Raw genomic sequence first — 20718 nt, forward strand, 5'->3', positions numbered from 1 at the left:
GAGGAGTGGAAAAGCATTCCAGTGGCAACCTGTGAAGCTCTGGTAAACTCCATGCCCAGGAGAGTTAAGGCAGTTCTGGGAAATAATGGTGGCCACACAAAATATATATAAATAATGGTGGCCACACTATATATATAAAGAAAAGATGGCTGGCCATGAAGTATATATCAGAGCCGTAGAGAGAGAGAGTTGCAACACTCCTTGATCTCGCCATTCGGTCACGTGGTTCATGTAACCTTTCCAACCAAATCCGGCTCTGTCATGTTCTCATATGGGACAAGCAGCAGTGAATGAAATATTAAACGCTAAATAATAAACATTTGTACAATTTCTGGGTATTTTCAACTGCCTTTACATTTACTGCCTGCTTTAATGTCAATTTGGTATATGAAGTGGAAGATTGATGTTTATAATGACTTCTTAATAGGTCATTCTTGTTAACACACAGTGCATTATATTAGCATACATTACATAATGTGATATCATTAAGTAGTAGATGCAATATACAGTACAGAGATTAAAGAGTTTTTTTTGTTTTTTTTGCATAAACTAATCTCCCTTCACTTTCCTGAGGATTCATAATAATAATCATTTTGGCTAAACACTAAGCCATGTGGCTGGTTTCATAAGGTTTACCTGCACTGAATAAACAGATTCATAAACACACTACCGTACCTTTAACATTATAGTGCAGGTACATGAAATAGCATGAATTCATGTCTTATTTCATGAGTGATTAATAATTGATTCCTACATGTAATACATTAATGAATTCATTAAGAATATGCACAAGTTCATTTTGTCTAATGTAAGTGGTGGACAAGGTAGAGAAACCATATAGTTGAGTTAAAGTAGAGATATCCAAGGTAAAATATTACTCCAGTAAAAGTAGTAGTAAAAGTAAAAATACTCTTTACCTCCACTTAAGTATTTACCTTCAAATGTACTTAATTATGAAAGTAAAAGTAGCATGATTTTATTATGGCTCTTATGTTTTATTATTATTTCTGTAACAAAACTCTTGATTAATCAACTCATTTTAGGTAAAAAGACTCTAGTGTCATTAACTTAGCTTAACTGACTAAGCTAAATTGGGTTATACCTATTAATTAAGATAAACATGTAACATTTAGTGCTGAGCAAATGCTAAACAATAACAGGATTAAGTATATTAATGACATCAAATTCATTATTTTTTTAAAACAAAGCAACATACAGCTGAAAATGCTTGCTAAGTAGTGGAAATGAATGGGGCTCTATGGGATGTTTGGAACTTTTCAGAGCTCCACAACCCGGAAACTGCGCAAAAAAATGTCCCCGCCCCCGTTACAACGGAAATCTGACTTAGACCCGGGTCTCCAAATATGGGCATAACGAGGACTACAGAATGACGCACGACTTCAGTGGTCTATGGGAGTGTCACCACTCTGTTCTCTCTACCGCTCTGGTATATTTATAAAAACGCAGTCCTACAAATGGCGGCTGAAGGCGGTATCACTCAAAATACCGTTTTCCGTATGTATAACGTTGCTACATGACTGCGACTTCATTTTTGATTGGTGCAATGACGTCACCTTGGAATTGTGGGTATTGTAGTAACTCTAAGTTCATCAGGCGGAATTATGTCGTCTGTGACTGTGTATATCGTTGTGTGACAATATCACGGTAAGTAATTTTTATCAGAATTAAATTTTTGCCACGGGAAATGTAATTACTTCAAAATTAAAAGCAGTTACTTCCGAAACCTTGCGATTTATCCCGGTTGGTAAAGTTGCAGTTATCAACTTTAAATAAGGTTGCTTGAAATAAGGTCAGCAATTAGTTTAATATGTTTTAAAAAATACCTACGCATTAGGGTTTTAATATATAAGCGTTGCTTATACATTCTGTCTTTTTAATGAGTGTATACAATGCGTTTGTATAGATTTGAACACATTACACGTTATTGTTTAACTAAATCAATGTCAGTTGTGTTACTTAATCAAATAAGAACGAAGTTCTTGTAAAACTACAAATTTCTACTTTTCTACTATTTAATTTACTAGTTGTTTGGGGTTATCGTTTGTTAGCATTTCACTGCTTCCTGTTTTGTGACTTCCGTTTCATAGAACTGGGGAATTGTAACCGATGGTTTTACGTCTTAAATGGTTAGCCATTAATTATTTACTTAAAAATTTCACAAGTACCAACAACGCATTTTCTACTGTTGTTGTCTACGTTATTTGTGTTCTTTTTGTTTGTTTGTTTTGATTTTTTAGCTCTATGTTCAGTATTGTTATCACTCTTGTTTAGACGGTATTAATACTCGCTGTTTATCTGAATATTAATCAGTTAAAAAGCTTTTGCTTAGTCAGGAAATGTATACAAAGGCACCTTTACAAAGGTTATTGATATTCTAAAAGTGTGCAGTTTTTTCCTGTTATTTTGACTGTCATTGTAATCCATTGACAAGATAGTTTAAGTTTTTGGTATTTTGTTTAGTATTTTGTTTGGAACAGATTTTTGTATACGATATTGATGTACTAACTAAACATGCCAAATGGTGGCTTAGTGGTTAGCACTGTCGTCTCACAGCAAGAAAGTCCGGGGTACGATAGATTTCCGGCAAATGTTTCCTCCGGAAGCTTAGGTTTCCTTCCACAGTCCAAAGTTAGTTGAGTTGAGTGTGTACATACAGGGGTTGGACAAAATAACTGAAACACCTGGTTTTAGACCACAATAATTTATTAGTATGGTGTAGGGCCTCCTTTTGCGGCCAATACAGCGTCAATTCGTCTTGGAAATGACATATACAAGTCCTGCACAGTGGTCAGAGGGATTTTAAGCCATTCTTCTTGCAGGATAGTGGCCAGGTCACTACGTGATGCTGGTGGAGGAAAACGTTTTCTGACTCGCTTCTCCAAAACACCCCAAAGTGGCGCAATAATATTTAGATCTGGTGACTGTGCAGGCCATGGGAGATGTTCAACTTCACTTTCATGTTCATCAAACCAATCTTTCACCAGTCTTGCTGTGTGTATTGGTGCATTGTCATCCTGATACACGGCACCGCCATTGGATGCACATGGTCCTCCAGAATGGTTCGGTAGTCCTTGGCAGTGACGCTCCCATCTAGCACAAGTATTGGGCCAAGGGAATGCCATGATATGGCAGCCCAAACCATCACTGATCCACCCCCATGCTTCACTCTGGGCATGCAACAGTCTGGGTGGTACGCTTCTTTGGGGCTTCTCCACACCGTAACTCTCCCGGATGTGGGGAAAACAGTAAAGGTGGACTCATCAGAGAACAATACATGTTTCACATTGTCCACAGCCCAAGATTTGCGCTCCTTGCACCATTGAAACCGACGTTTGGCATTGGCACGAGTGACCAAAGGTTTGGCTATAGCAGCCCGGCCGTGTATATTGACCCTGTGGAGCTCCCGACGGACAGTTCTGGTGGAAACAGGAGAGTTGAGGTGCACATTTAATTCTGCCGTGATTTGGGCAGCCGTGGTTTTATGTTTTTTGGATACAATCCGGGTTAGCACCCGAACATCCCTTTCAGACAGTTTCCTCTTGCGTCCACAGTTAATCCTGTTGGATGTGGTTTGTCCTTCTTGGTGGTATGCTGACATTACCCTGGATACTGTGGCTCTTGATACATCACAAAGACTTGCTGTCTTGGTCACAGATGCGCCAGCAAGACGTGCACCAACAATTTGTCCTCTTTTGAACTCTGGTATGTCACCCATAATGTTGTGTGCATTGCAATATTTTGAGCAAAACTGTGCTCTTACCCTGCTAATTGAACCTTCACACTCTGCTCTTACTGGTGCAATGTGCAATTAATGAAGATTGGCCACCAGACTGGTCCAATTTAGCCATGAAACCTCCCACACTAAAATGACAGGTGTTTCAGTTATTTTGTCCAACCCCTGTATATATGGAGCCAATTTCTAAAAGTACTTTCATTTGCTTGTTTTATCTAATTAATAAGCTGTTCTAAGAATTTAAGTATAAAGTTGAATCTATGAAAAATTTACATAAATTTCAAAATGTCTAGCAATAATACATTGCTATGGTATTTCTATTAGGTTAACAATGGCTGCAAATCAGTTAACATTAAGAAGCTTCAAATCCACATGCTTGAGCATCGAAGTAAAGAAAACAACTAAAGTAAATCAGTTTAAAGGAAATGTTCAGTTTCACAAATGCGCTTAATGTGCCTTAACGCAAAATGTGTTTTTTACAATACAATGCGATTTTAAATTTATTTTTATTTTTTTAACTTTTCATAGTTTTTTCCTAACGTTATTCTTTATCTAATTAGTTGATTTGTTATAATAGTCATGGATTTAAGAAAAATGTGTTTAAAGAAGCATTTTTACTAGTGATGTTTTGGTCACTTTTATTTAGGATTTAAATTTAGTTTTCTGTAGGACAAGGACAGCCTAAGAACACAATATAATTTAAACTATGTTGTAATTATAAAAAATTTTTTAAATGGCCCAAGTAAATGCCCCCATAAACCACGTTCAGCATCAGCTGACTGATCAGACAATTTTAGCAAATTGTTTTTGTAGAATATTTTTTTTTGTCACATCAGTGGACTTTAAAACTTTAACTTTCTTTTTACAGTTCTTCCACAGAACTAAAAGGTTTTAGCATGTTTACTGGGACACTCCAAAATCCTATTTTTTAGCTATTTACAGGTGGATTTGATCTATTGCTTCAGATTGTTGTCATGTTGCATAATCTAAGTGTGAACTTTAAAACATGAACTTTCTTATTTACAGTTCTTCTACATGAACATGCACATTGAGCGCATTCGTTAAACTGAACAGATACCTGTCCAATGTGACTTCACAATATCTACCCGATACATATCCTGCTATAAAAATTTTCATTCCTCATTCCCTTTTTCTATCATGGACTTACAGTGCGGCATACTGTAATCTTTGTACGTCTGTACATTAATAGACTTAAATAATAACCTGTATATATTGAACTAGTGCTAGTGGCTAGGGGTGCTAGTGTAAGTTAATGTGTATATTTTTGTATTTAATGTGTATTAACAACTGTAAGGGACTATGCCTGTGTTAATGTGAGAGATAGATAGATAGATAGATAGATAGATAGATAGATAGATAGATAGATAGATAGGTAGATAGGTAGATAGATAGGTAGATAGGTAGATAGATAGATACTTTATTGATCCCGAAGGAAATTAGATTCCCAGTAGCATTGTACATAAAGTCAAATACACGCTATAAAAAAATTACAACAATATAATTTCGAAAAAGTACAAACACTTCCACAGATTGAAGGTAACCTGAGTTTTACATATACTGCATAACTACAGAGCAGTTATTTATTTATGATGTGGATGGATTAAGTGTAAATAACAAAATAAACAAATGGAATTAAAAGTGCAGGAAGGTGCAGTTCCAAGTATACAGTACATGGTCCAGATTAAATATAGATTAAATATTAAATATAAAGTGGTAAGTGATGAGTATTGCACATTGAATTGGGCCAATATAGCCACATATACATTAGCATACATATGCGTGTGTATGAACATACTTAAGTACATATACAGTGGGGGAAATAAGTATTTGATCCCCTGCTGATTTTGTAAGTTTACCCCCTTACAAAGACTTGAACAGTCTATAATTTTTATGGAAGGTTTATTTTAACAGAGAGAGACAGAATATCAACAAAAAATCCAGAAAAAAAACATTAAATAAAAGTTATAAATTAATTTGTATTTAATTAAGGGAAATAAGTATTTGATCCCCTACCAACCAGCAAGAATTCTGACCCCCACAGACCGGTTATGTGCACAAAAGGCACACAAATTAGTCCTGTCCCTGTATAAAAGACTCCTGTCACAGAATCAGTTTCTTCCGTTCAAATCTCTCGACCACCATGGGCAAGACCAAAGAGCTATCAAAGGACGTCAGGGACAAGATTGTAGACCTGCACAAGGCTGGAATGGGCTACAAGACCATCAGCAAGAAGCTTGTTGAGAAAGAGACCACTGTTGGTGCGATCATTCGAAAATGGAAGAAATACAAGATCGCAGTCAATCGCCCTCGCTCTGGAGCTCCATGCAAGATCTCACCTCGTGGGGTAAAAATGATTCTGAGAAAGGTGAGGTCAGTCCAGAATTACACGGGAGGAGCTTGTCAATGATCTCAAGGGAGCTGGGAGCAGAGAAATGCTGGATATGACCCCAAGAACACCATCCCCACTGGGCATTTCTCTGCCTCCAAACACGGCGAGTGGAGTTGATGCCAAAGAGCTAAATTTTGGTCTCATCTGACCATATCACATTCTCCCAAGCTTTCTCTGAATCATTCAGGTGTTCATTGGCAAACTTCAGACGGGCCTGTACATGAGCCTTCTTGAGCAGAGGGACTTTGCGGGCACTGCAGGATCTCGATCCATTACGGTGAAGTGTGTTACTAATGGTTTTCTTGGTGACTGTGCTCCCAGCTCCCTTGAGATCATTGACAAGCTCCTCCCGTGTAATTCTGGGCTGACCTCACCTTTCTCAGAATCATTCTTACCCCACCAGGTGAGATCTTGCATGGCGCTCCAGAGCGAGGGTGATTGACTGTGACCTTGTATTTCTTCCATTTTCGAATGATCGCACCAACTGTGGTCTCTTTCTCACCAAACTTCTTGCTGATGGTCTTGTAGCCCATTCCAGCCTTGTGCAGGTCTACAATCTTGTCCCTGACGTTCTTTGATAGCTCTTTGGTCTTGCCCATGGTGGTCGAGAGATTTGAACGGAAGAAACTGATTCTGTGACAGGAGTCTTTAATAAAGGGACAGGACTAATTTGTGTGCCTTTTGTGCACATAACCGGTCTGTGGGGGTCAGAATTCTTGCTGGTTGGTAGGGGATCAAATACTTATTTCCCTTAATTAAATACAAATTAATTTATAACTTTTTTTTTATGTTTTTTTTCTGCATTTTTTGTTGATATTCTGTCTCTCTCTGTTAAAATAAACCTTCCATAAAAATTATAGACTGTTCAAGTCTTTGTAAGGGGTCAAACTTACAAAACCAGCAGGGGATCAAATACTTATTTCCCCCACTGTATGTACAGGGGTTGGACAAAATAACTGAAACACCTGTCATTTTAGTGTGGTAGGTTTCATGGCTAAATTGGACCAGTCTGGTGGCCAATCTTCATTAATTGCACATTGCACCAGTAAGAGCAGAGTGTAAAGGTTCAATTAGCAGGGTAAGAGCACAGTTTTGCTCAAAATATTGCAATGCACACAACATTATGGGTGACATACCAGAGTTCAAAAGAGGACAAATTGTTGGTGCACGTCTTGCTGGCGCATCTGTGACCAAGACAGCAAGTCTTTGTGATGTATCAAGAGCCACGGTATCCAGGGTAATGTCAGCATACCACCAAGAAGGACAAACCACATCCAACAGGATTAACTGTGGACGCAAGAGGAAGCTGTCTGAAAGGGATGTTCGGGTGCTAACCCGGATTGTATCCAAAAAACATAAAACCACGGCTGCCCAAATCACGGCAGAATTAAATGTGCACCTCAACTCTCCTGTTTCCACCAGAACTGTCCGTCGGGAGCTCCACAGGGTCAATATACACGGCCGGGCTGCTATAGCCAAACCTTTGGTCACTCGTGCCAATGCCAAACGTCGGTTTCAATGGTGCAAGGAGCGCAAATCTTGGGCTGTGGACAATGTGAAACATGTATTGTTCTCTGATGAGTCCACCTTTACTGTTTTCCCCACATCCGGGAGAGTTACGGTGTGGAGAAGCCCCAAAGAAGCATACCACCCAGACTGTTGCATGCCCAGAGTGAAGCATGGGGGTGGATCAGTGATGGTTTGGGCTGCCATATCATGGCATTCCCTTGGCCCAATACTTGTGCTAGATGGGCGCGTCACTGCCAAGGACTACCGAACCATTCTGGAGGACCATGTGCATCCAATGGCGGTGCCGTGTATCAGGATGACAATGCACCAATACACACAGCAAGACTGGTGAAAGATTGGTTTGATGAACATGAAAGTGAAGTTGAACATCTCCCATGGCCTGCACAGTCACCAGATCTAAATATTATTGAGCCACTTTGGGAGTTTTGGAGAAGCGAGTCAGGAAACGTTTTCCTCCACCAGCATCACGTAGTGACCTGGCCACTATCCTGCAAGAAGAATGGCTTAAAATCCCTCTGACCACTGTGCAGGACTTGTATATGTCATTTCCAAGACGAATTGACGCTGTATTGGCCGCAAAAGGAGGCCCTACACCATACTAATAAATTATTGTGGTCTAAAACCAGGTGTTTCAGTTATTTTGTCCAACCCCTGTATGTATGTATGTATGTATGTATGTACAGTGTATCACAAAAGTGAGTACACCCCTCACATTTCTGCAAATATTTCATTATATCTTTTCATGGGACAACACTATAGACATGAAACTTGGATATAACTTAGAGTAGTCGGTGTACAGCTTCCAGGCACCAGTAATTCCTGCAGGCAGCGATAGCATGGAGACGGATAAAGACATGACAGAAGCTATCGAAGAGGAGCTGTTTACTAAAAAGAAAAATAATGACTAATTTTGTAATTATTTGGAGATGGTTCGAATTCAAAGTGTCAGATGAGCAGCAGAATAATGTATTCTGTAGAGAATGCCGAAAACAAGTCCAGATAAAAGGTTCCAGCTCCGTGTACCTTCATTCGTTTTTCACTTCAAATCCCAAAGGTAAAAAACAAGAAAACGAGTCGTTATTCGTTTCAAAAACCAACACAAGCGCATGCACGCGCTGACATGCACGTATTTACTTCACATTAAGTGTTGAGAAAGTAATAATAACGTAACGGTGCGTCTCCTGTTGTTCTGACTCTTGTGTTTGTATATGTGATGTGCATATATTTGCTCTATCTGTAAAAACAAACATTATGGGGATTTCTGTACTGGATGTTGTACGTGGTTGTGTTAGTTTATACTGGACGATCGCCCGATGTCCGACACGTCATTTATTTATTTATCTTCTATTATAGTATTTCTTGTTGTCGGCCAATAAACAACCAAACATTATTAAATTGCATGAACTAACTCTGCAGTAAACAAGGAGCAAACAGCAATTAAACAGCAAATAAAGCTGTTAAATAATAATAAAGTGCATGACGCTGATTAAAATGCATTAAATGTTGTAATAGTTACACAGTAACATGAACGATTAGTTCTGCCTGTATTACAGAACTGAGTTCTATACAGTAAAAGAAAATATTAATGTAAATGTTAATGTTGTGGCGACATATACATAAAATAATGTATAAAGTCCAAACATGGGGGGGTGGGGGGTTAACGAGGGGTTTACTTTAACGGGGTTTTACTTTTAATGTCACTCAAGCTCAGCCGGAAACCGTGTCATTCCAACATCTTCCCTACACACTCGCTCCCTGCGCCCTATAGTACACTTAACATTCTTAAAGGGCCAGACAATATATTTGTAATTCACGTTAGACAACAGGAGATGCCTTAGAAAACAACTTTTTTTTTTCTTAGAATAGCTCTTTTTTTTTTTTTAAGCAAAAATTATTCTTGTGTGAAGCTTCCCCAGCATGAATATTAGTAAAAGTGCCTGTAAAAAAATTGGAACATGTAGCTTTGTCTCAGAAGTGTCTTTTTGTTATTACCTTATGGAATAAAAAAATATCGAGATATACAGTGTATCACAAAAGTGAGTACACCCCTCACATTTCTGCAGATATTTAAGTATATCTTTTCATGGGACAACACTGACAAAATGACACTTTGACACAATGAAAAGTAGTCTGTGTGCAGCTTATATAACAGTGTAAATTTATTCTTCCCTCAAAATAACTCAATATACAGCCATTAATGTCTAAACCACCGGCAACAAAAGTGAGTACACCCCTTAGTGAAAGTTTCTGAAGTGTCAATATTTTGTGTGGCCACCATTATTTCCCAGAACTGCCTTAACTCTCCTGGGCATGGAGTTTACCAGAGCTTCACAGGTTGCCACTGGAATGCTTTTCCACTCCTCCATGACGACATCACGGAGCTGGCGGATATTCGAGACTTTGCACTCCTCCACCTTCCGCTTGAGGATGCCCCAAAGATGTTCTATTGGGTTTAGGTCTGGAGACATGCTTGGCCAGTCCATCACCTTTACCCTCAGCCTCTTCAATAAAGCAGTGGTCGTCTTAGAGGTGTGTTTGGGGTCATTATCATGCTGGAACACTGCCCTGCGACCCAGTTTCCGGAGGGAGGGGATCATGCTCTGCTTCAGTATTTCACAGTACATATTGGAGTTCATGTGTCCCTCAATGAAATGTAACTCCCCAACACCTGCTGCACTCATGCAGCCCCAGACCATGGCATTCCCACCACCATGCTTGACTGTAGGCATGACACACTTATCTTTGTACTCCTCACCTGATTGCCGCCACACATGCTTGAGACCATCTGAACCAAACAAATTAATCTTGGTCTCATCAGACCATAGGACATGGTTCCAGTAATCCATGTCCTTTGTTGACATGTCTTCAGCAAACTGTTTGCGGGCTTTCTTGTGTAGAGACTTCAGAAGAAGCTTCCTTCTGGGGTGACAGCCATGCAGACCAATTTGATGTAGTGTGCGGCGTATGGTCTGAGCACTGACAGGCTGACCCCCCACCTTTTCAATCTCTGCAGCAATGCTGACAGCACTCCTGCACCTATCTTTCAAAGACAGCAGTTGGATGTGATGCTGAGCACGTGCACTCAGCTTCTTTGGACGACCAACGCGAGGTCTGTTCTGAGTGGACCCTGCTCTTTTAAAACGCTGGATGATCTTGGCCACTGTGCTGCAGCTCAGTTTCAGGGTGTTGGCAATCTTCTTGTAGCCTTGGCCATCTTCATGTAGCGCAACAATTCGTCTTTTAAGATCCTCAGAGAGTTCTTTGCCATGAAGTGCCATGTTGGAACTTTCAGTGACCAGTATGAGAGAGTGTGAGAGCTGTACTACTAAATTGAACACACCTGCTCCCTATGCACACCTGAGACCTAGTAACACTAACAAATCACATGACATTTTGGAGGGAAAATGACAAGCAGTGCTCAATTTGGACATTTAGGGGTGTAGTCTCTTAGGGGTGTACTCACTTTTGTTGCCGGTGGTTTAGACATTAATGGCTGTATATTGAGTTATTTTGAGGGAAGAATAAATTTACACTGTTATATAAGCTGCACACAGACTACTTTTCATTGTGTCAAAGTGTCATTTTGTCAGTGTTGTCCCATGAAAAGATATACTTAAATATCTGCAGAAATGTGAGGGGTGTACTCACTTTTGTGATACACTGTATATCGTATATCGCCATTCAGAAAAAAATATCGAGATATAATTTTTGATCCATATCGCCCAGCCCTACTGGCAACCACAGACTGATAAAACATGTGGAGAAGTTTCCTGCAAATGTTAAAGGACCTCAGCCTTCTTAGGAAGTAGAGCCGGCTCTGTCCTTTCCTGTACAAGATGTCTGTGTTGGCAGACCAGTATAGTTTGTCATCCAGATGCACCCTGAGGAATTTGTAGGTCTTGACCACCTCCACATCACTCCCCTCGATTGACACTGGCTGTGAGGGTTGCCCTGACCTACAAAAGTCCACTACCATCTCCTTTGTCTTGGATGCATTTAGCTGCAAATGGTTCACCCTGCACCATACAGCAAAGTCTTTCACCAGGTTCCTGTACTCCTCTTCCTGGCCATCCCTGACACACCCCACAATAGCTGTGTTGTCTGAAAACTTCTGCATGTGGCAGGTCTTAGAGTTGTAGCTGAAGTCCGATGTGTAGAGTGTGAAGAGGAAGGGGGAAAGTACAGTCCCCTGTGGTACTCCAGTGCTGCTGACCACTGACTCTGATGTGCAGTCCTTCAGTCTAACACATTGTGGTCTGTTAGTGAGGTAGTCAGTGATCCAGGTTACAAGGTGTGGGTCCACTTGCATTCCAGTCAGCTTGTCTTTGAGTAAGAGAGGCTGTATGGTGTTAAAGGCACTGGAAAAGTAAAAAAAAAAAAACATGATTCTTACAGCGCTGCATCCCTTGTCCAGATGAGGGTGGGTTCTGTGGAGAAGGTATGTGATGGCATCCTCAACCCCCACCTTTTCCAGGTAGGGAAAACTGTAGTGGATCTACAGTGTGTTGTACTTGGGGTCTGAGGAGGCGGAGTAGCAGACGCTCCATGGTCTTACTGATGTGTGAGGTGAGCGCAATTGGTCTAAAGTCATTTAGCACATCCGGACACCTCTTTTTAGGCACAGTAATAAGATGTCTTCCAGAGTGTGGGGACCCTTCCTAGTCGCAGACTCATGTTGAAGATGTGCTGAAGTGGTTCACCTAGTTCAGCAGCGCAGGACTTCAGTAGTCTTGAACATACTTTATCCGGACCCGCTGATTTCCTAGTAGGAATTTTCTTCAGTTCACCTCTGACCTGGTCTGCAGTGATGATAGGGGGAAGGGGTGACTGTGTTGACCTCCTAGGGGAGGTGCACATCAATAGCTGTGGTAGGAGGTGAGGGGTTACTGGCTGTATCATCAGGAGTGGTAGTGATTGTAGTAGTTGGAGTAGTCGTCAGGCAGAGGGAGGGTAAGGGGGTGATGACTGAACAGTCACCAGCAGTAAGTTTTGGAACAGGGCAATCAAACCTGTTAAAGAAGAGTTTAAGCTCATTCGCTTTCTCCACGTTACCATCTGTTGCTCTGTCATTACTCTGCTTGTAGCCTGTAATGGTCCTCATACCATCCCAGACCTCCCTGATGTTATTTTCCTGCAGCTTCCGCTCCACCTTCCTCCTGTAGGACTCTTTCGCCTCACGCAAGCAGACTTTGAGCTCCTTTTGTACGCTCCTTAGCTCCTCCTGGTTCTTGTTTTTAAAAGCCCTTTTCTTCTTATTCAGGAGGTCCTTGGCATCACTGGTTATCCAGGGCTTGTTGTTAGCATAGCAGCGTACAATTTTTGTTGGAACAGCAACGTCCGTGCAAAAGTTAATGTAGTCCGTTACACAGTTTGTGATTCCCTCAACATCCTCACCCCATGATTCCAGCAACACACTCCAGTCAGTGGAGGCAAAGCAGTCCTAAGAGCCTCATCTGCCTCTGGAGACCATTTTCTGAAGGTGCGTGTGGTTGTGGGTTGTCTTTTAACAAGAGGTTTGTACTGTGGTTGTAAGTAGATGAGGTTATGAGCCGATTTTCCCAGTGGGGGCAGTGGTGTGGTGGTGTATGCATCTTTGGCATTGGTGTAGAAAAGATCAATTGTCCTGTTTTTTCTTGTAGGGAAGTCCACATACTGATGAAACGCAGTTAATGTAGAAGCCAGTGTAGTGTGGTTAAAATCTCCAGATATAACAATGAAAGCGTCCGGGTGCTGTGTCTGTAGTCTCGCGATGGTTGCGTGTGTGACGTCACACGCAGTCTCAGCGTCAGCCCGTGGTGGAATGTAAACACACACAGCAATGGCATGAGAGAACTCCCTAGGCATATAATAGGGTCCGCAGACTCACCGCTAATAGTTCAATATCACCACAGCAGATCACCTCCTTCACTGTTACATGTCCAGGATTGCACCATCTGTTGTTTACAAAAAGCACAAGTCCTCCTTTCTTTTTGCTGGTGAGCTTAGCGTTTACGTTAGCTGTGACAAAGTGATTTGACATACACATTTGCTCTGATTTGATTTTTGATTTTACCATTTTTGTTATCTCCTCTAGAGAGTTAAATTGCCATTTCTTAAGCTCTGGGACATCAGCAGGCTACCGTGAATGCTGGCCTACTAAAATTACTCCAAAAGCATGTTGATGACCTATCTTGGAAGTCACACAAAAACGGGCAAGAATATAAGAAACTGCAGGCCTCACTCACCCTAAAAGGGTCAGCTTTATGATTCCATGGAAATGGAATTTACAGAAGTGGCAAGGTAAATGTCAGTAGCCTGTCAGTACACTTTCCACAGTGCAAGTGTAAAAAGTCATGAGAATGCAGGGATTCATGCCAAACCTCTTGAGCCGTCTGAGGTAGTAAAGGCGCTTCTGTGCCGCCTTTACCTCTTTTGTGGTTTGTTCTGTCCATGTGAGTTCCTCTGTTATATGGACCCCAAAGAACTTGAAGCTGCTGACCCTCTCTACTGTGGCTCTGTTGGTGGTGATAGGGTTTTATCAGAGGTTCAGCGTGATTTGCATCAAAACGGGCGTAAAAAGCGTTTAGCTCGTTTGGGAGCGCAGCGTTGATGTTTACTTAACCACAAGTTTTTACTTTAAAGTCTGTTATGGTGTTTGTGCTGTCAAACTGATTCAACTTTGTCTCTGTTCTTCACCGTTAGCTGCTTTTGTGGTTTACGGAGGGCGTAGCTGGCTTTTTTTTTTATATACTCCTCTGTATTTCCAAATTTAATAGCAGCCTAATATGCAGGGCTCTAGAGTGCGACCAAATTTCTCAATGGTGCGACTGAAAAAAATCTGAGGTTGCACCGGTGCGACCAGCCGTTCGAGGGGGAAAAGAAGTCTCTGTAACTGAATGTCTCCGGTGCAAAAACAGACACACATTAGGCCCATATCTAATCATATCTATATGTCTTAACCAATCAGAGATAGTGAAGGGTCATCAACGGTGGGCGTTACACAGTGAAAGTTAAGTGTAGTAATATCATGGCGGAGCGTGTAGGGTATGTGTGAGCAGTTGTGCTGCTGTTACAGATGTTGGTTTTTATGTAAAAACATCAATCAAATATCGGTGATAAGAAGACGTGACGTGTTTGTCTGTTGTTGTTTTCTTTAGTTCATTGACGTGAGAAGAGTTTTGCGCTTCGCTTTCACCGCGACTCTCGACGTAAATAACCGATTTGCTCAGCGCTCGACTCGAGAGATAAAACATCATTAAAGTTCCATGATACAAACAAACATCTGTGTGAAATAACCATCAAATCCAGTCTAACAGCTCCACATGTATCTGTGTTTAGCTGGATTTACTTCACATGTGCTGTTTATATTTCACGTTAGTGCTGGACAATAATTCGATATCGATATATATCGCGATAGAAAATGTTTCAATAATCGTGATATGATTTTTAAACAAATTCGATCGATATACATTACGTCAGTGCGTGATGACGTACGCCACAGGCACAAAGCCAGTGCTCAGCGTTACCGCTCTGATTACACTCCGCTACAACACGGTGGATATTAGCGGCAAAATGAGTTTAACAGCTGTGAGTGAACGAGCATCCACAGTCAGGGGCAGAGCCAGGGGGTGGCCGCTTTGCCGGTGTTACTTTTTTGCCGAAGCATTTTTTGGCGCAGGTGTTCCCACAGGTACGCAATTACACAGCGCACGTCAAGCAAGTAGTTCTCCACCAAAACAGTGCAGTAATACACTTAACATAAATGTCAACCACCAACACAATTACAGAAGAAGTAGTACTGAGTACTAATACTACTGAGTACTAATATTACTTAGTAGTTGTGGCGCGCTACGAGTAAAGGCACTAACGGGCTCTGCAGTGTTGCCAGATTGGGTGGTTTTCCTCTAAATTGAGCATTTAAAAAAAAATATATAAAAATTTTATAGCAGTTAAATAACACTTCTATTTATTCTTTTAATTCTATTCAGTTTTAAGAAGCCCCAGCATTGTAGAAGGCTATTAAAAGTAAAGTAAATTTTCAATGCTGATTTGGCTTAATAGTGTTGGTCAGTCTGTGTCATATTCTAGAAAGAAAATTTGTTTTCCATGCATTCACACTGGCATGTTCTGGGGTTCAAATGAGTCTCATCAGTACACACAAGTTTGCAGTCAAATGATCAAGTATTGGAATATCTTTAAAATTCTTCCTCGTAATGTTAAGGTTGCTATATTTTAGCTTTTTACTTGTCAGGGAAATGAGAAAAAATAAAAAGCTTATTATGCTAGGCTTGATGTAATTCTACATGGCACTCACTGCCTGTATAGGTAAATGAGTGAGTGACCAAAACACTACTAGATCCACAGCAACTTGCCACATAAAAAAATAAGGTATCAGACAGTTTCTGTGCCACCCCTGTGAGCAGTGGTCTCAGTCTGGCCACCCCTATGAAAATTGTCTGGCTCCGCCACTGTCCACAGTTGAAAAAGAAGCAGACGAAATAGCTGATAAGAGAGGAAGGACTAATTCAGGGGGGTATTCAGCTTGTATTTCTTGCCAGAAACCAGAAAAGAGGTTTGCAGGTACAGCCATCCAATTTTGGTGTTCTTGGCAGTTTTTCTGACATTTGTATTATTCATATCGATATCAGAATTATATCGTATCGACCGAAATTAGGAGTTATATCGTGATATAAATTTTAGCCATATCGTCCAGCCCTATTTCACGTTAAACATTGTTCGTTCTGTCCGGGTTACTTTTACCACGTCATCACACAGTTCATCTTTTTTAAGGCACTTTAAAAATATCAGCGGCAAACTGACTCAAAATGTAATCATGTCATGTAGCCTATGTCAATAATATGTGTCTCGTTACTGCATTAACCGTATGTAATATTCTTATCATTAAAGGAGATGTGCAGTTTGAAGCCCTTAAAACACTTGCTCTTTTAATTTAGATTTTCTTTTTATTTCATTTATCTTGAGTTTAAATTTCAGCACAGTGAAGCACTTTAAGCACCAACACTTTTTCAGTAAGTTACCTTTCTTGTAGAATTGTGCTTCAAATAAAGAACTTTATGTTGACCAGATGGTTAGTTAATCATTTACAAGTCAATATTGCCTATATGGACAGTGATTAAAAAAAAAAGTGAACCTGTAAAACTGAGGTGTTAAATGCGATGCGGTCGAAAATTTGGGTGCACCTAACTTTTGTGCTGGTGCACCTAAGAAAAAAAGTTTGGCGCACCAGTGCAAAAAGTTAGTCTAGAGCCCTGGTATGTTCATTCAGAGCTGTACGAACCTCACAGTTGAGCCATGGTTTCTGATTTGGGTAAACACAGATAGTTTTAGTGGGAACAACATTTTCTGATGATGTATTAAATTCTATCTATTAAAATCTATCTAGTTTTATCTATTTATTACATTTCTATTTATTAAATTATCAATTTATGTTTCTGTTTTTGTTTTCAACATGTATTAAATGGTCACAATCAAACCAACTTGGTACCAAAATGGTACCAAGATGAAACTTATGAGTACATTTTGATATGAAGTCTGTTCAGTACATCATACCATACCCTTTATAAGTTAACATAATAATTCTTGTTAAAAGAAATGCATTATATACAGTGGGGCATATATATATATATATATACATATATATTTAGTCAGCCACTGATTGTGCAAGTTCTCCTACTTAGAAAGATTTGAGAGGTCTGTAATTTTCATCATAGGTACACTTCAACTATGAGAGACAAAATGAGACAAAAAAAATCCAGGAAATCACATTGTAGGATTTTTAAAGAATTTATTTGTAAATTATGGTGGAAAATAAGTATTTGGTCAATAACAAAAGTTCAACTCAATACTTTGTAACATAACCCTTGTTGGCAATGACAGAGGTCAAACGTTTCCTGTAAGTCTTCACCAGGTTTGCACACACTGTAGCTGGTATTTTGGCCCATTCCTCCTCGCAGATCTCCTCTAGAGCAGTGATGTTTTGGGGCTGTCGCTGGGCAACACGGACTTTCAACTCCCTCCACAAATTGTCTATGGGGTTGAGGTCTGGAGACTGGCTAGGCCACTCCAGGACCTTGAAATGCTTTTTACGGAGCCACTCCTTCATTGCCCGAGCGGTGTGTTTGGGATCATTGTCATGCTGGAAGACCCAGCCACGTTCCATGCTCTCACTGATGGAAGGAGGTTTTGGCTTAAAATCTCACGATACATGGCCCCGTTCATTCTTCCCTCAACACGGATCAGTCGTCCTGTCCCCTTTGCAGAAAAACAGCCCCAAAACATGATGTTTCCACCCCCATGCTTCACAGTAGGTATGGTGTTCTTAGGATGCAACTCAGCATTCTTCTTCCTCCAAACACGACGAGTTGAGTTTTTACCAAAAAGTTCTATTTTGGTTTCATCTGACCACATGATATTCTCCCAATCCTCTTCTGGATCATCCATATGCTCTCGGGCGGCACGGTGGCTTAGTGGGTAGCACTGTCGCCTCACAGCAAGAAGGTCCTGGGTTCAAACCCCAGTGGGGCGGTCCTTTCTGTGTGGAGTTTGCATGTTCTCCCCGTGTCTGCATGGGTTTACTCCGGGTGCTCCGGTTTCCTCCCACAGTCCAAAGACATGCAGGTGAGGTGAACTGAAGATACTAAATTGTCCAAGACTGTTATTGATATAACCTTGTGTGAACTGATAAACCTTGTGTAATGAATAACTACCGTTCCTGTCATGAATGTAACCAAAGTGTAAAAACATGACGTTAAAATCCTAATAAACAAACAAACAAAAATCCATATGCTCTCTGGCAAACTTCAGATGGGCCTGGACATGTACTGGCTTAAGCAGGGGGACACGCCTGGCACTGCAGGATTTGAGTCCCTCTCGGCGTAGTGTGTTACTGATGGTAGCCTTTGTTACTTTGGTCCCAGCTCTCTGCAGGTCATTCATCAGGTTCCTCCGTGTAGTTCTGGGATTTTTGCACACCGTTCTCATGATCATTTTGACCCCACGGGATGAGATCTTGCGTGGGGCCCCAGATCGAGGGAGATTATCAATGGTCTTGTATGTCTTCTATTTTCTTACAATTGCTCCCACAGTTGATTTATTCACACCAACCTGCTTGCCTATTGTAGATTCACTCTTCCCAGCCTGGTGCAGGTCTACAATTTTCTTCCTGGTGTCCTTCGACAGCTCTTTGGTCTTGGCCATGGTTGAGTTTGGAGTCTGACTGTTTGAGGCTGTGGACAGGTGTCTTTTATACAGATAACAAGGTCAAACAGGTGCCATTAATACAGGTAACGAGTGGAGGACAGAAGAGCTTCTTAAAGAAGAAGTTACAGGTCTGTGAGCGCCAGAAATCTTGCTTGTTTGTGGGTGACCAAATACTTATTTTCCACCATAATTTACAAATACATTCTTTAAATATCCTACAATGTGATTTCCTGGATTTTTTTTTCTCATTTTGTCTCTCATAGTTGAAGTGTACCTATGATGAAAGTTACAGACCTCTCTCATCTTTCTAAGTAGGAGAACTTGCACAATCAGTGGCTGACTAAATATTTTTTGGCCCCACTGTAATATATTTTTTACACGAACGCAGCGGGAATATGGGGATTGCAGTATTATGTGTCTTACTGAGGCTTCATCCCTGGTTTTCGGACTGTACAGGCTGACAGAGACTGAGCGGTAAGAAGAAAGGAGGGGGGGTCGCAGTGTTTGTGAATGACAAATGGTGTAATCCAGGACACGTTACCGTTAAAGAGCAGTTTTGTAGCCCGGACATTGAACTGTTAGCCGTGAGTTTGCGTTCTTACTACATGCCGAAGGAATTCACATGCGCCATAATTGTTGTTGTTTACATACCGCCATCTGCCGATGCTGACGAAGCATGTGATGTCATCAACACAGTCACTGCCAGACTTCAAACAAGGCACCCAAACGCCTTCCTGGCTATCTCTGGTGATTTTAATCATACTTCACTCTCTGAAACACTACCTACTTTCCAACAGTTTGTGGAATGCTCCACCAGAGACCATAAAACACTGGACTTACTGTATGCTAATGTCAAGAATGCATACAGCTCCACTGCCCTCCCCCCTTTGGGCAAATCAGATTACAACCTTGTTCTTCTCACCCCTACCTACATACCCATTGTTCAGGAGCAGCCTACAACGACTCATATTGTAAGGAGGTGGACACAGGAAGTGAATGAGACTCTGCAGGATTGTTTCGAGGCAACTAACTGGGTTGCATTCTGTGAGCCCCATGGTGATGACATCAATGCTTTAACTGACTGTATAACAGGGTACATCAATTTCTGTGTGGACAACATCATACCCACCAAGACAGTGTGATGCTTCCCTAATAACAAGCCCTGGATTACCAGTGATCTAAAGGAGCTGTAAATAGGAAAAAGAAAGCCTTCAGAGACGGTGACATTGAATCACTTAAGAGAATACAGAAGGAACTGAAAGTGAGGCTGAAAGAGAACAAGGAGGTGTACAGAGGGAAGCTTGAAAATAAGCTTCAACAAAACAATGTGAGGGATGTGTGGTTGGGTATGAGAACAATCACGGGGTTCAAGGCAAGGATGAATCAGACAGAGGGTGACGGAATTAGAGCTAATGAGCTGAACAATTTTTTTTAATAGGTTCAGCACTGATCCTTCAGCCTTCACCTCCCCCCTCAACCACACAGACCCCTCACCCTTGGGTCCCTGTCACACCTTACCAGCCATCAGTACCAACAATTCGCACATCTCCACCGCACCCTTCACCTGTACATTGAACCTAAATTCTCTTTTATCATCACCCCCCTCCACGTCTTACACAACTGAGCCCCCCAGTTACAAATACCTTGGTGTCCATATTGACAACAGACTGGACTGGAAGTGTAACACCAAGGCTGTCTACAGAAAGGGTCAGAGCAGACTTTATTTTTTAAGGAGGCTCAGGTCCTTCAATGTATGCAGCAAGATGCTACATGTTTTTTACCAGTTTGTAGTGGAAAGTGCAATTTTCTATGCAGCCATCTGCTG

At 41.0% G+C, this 20718-nt stretch overlaps 1 protein-coding gene across 1 annotated transcript in view; it reads left to right on the plus strand.

The window, feature by feature from the left end:
* The first annotated feature begins 1599 nt into the window (after positions 1 to 1599).
* Positions 1600 to 20718, plus strand: part of pik3cg (phosphatidylinositol-4,5-bisphosphate 3-kinase, catalytic subunit gamma) — a 41414-nt gene continuing 22295 nt past the window's right edge. Inside the window, exon 1 of the mRNA XM_062994594.1 lies at positions 1600 to 1665. The gene's annotated coding sequence lies outside the window, so the exon portion shown is untranslated. The remainder of the gene's footprint in view (positions 1666 to 20718) is intronic.

Source organism: Trichomycterus rosablanca, chromosome 1 (assembly GCF_030014385.1).
Source record: "Trichomycterus rosablanca isolate fTriRos1 chromosome 1, fTriRos1.hap1, whole genome shotgun sequence".
Classification (NCBI taxonomy): Eukaryota; Metazoa; Chordata; class Actinopteri; order Siluriformes; family Trichomycteridae; genus Trichomycterus; species Trichomycterus rosablanca.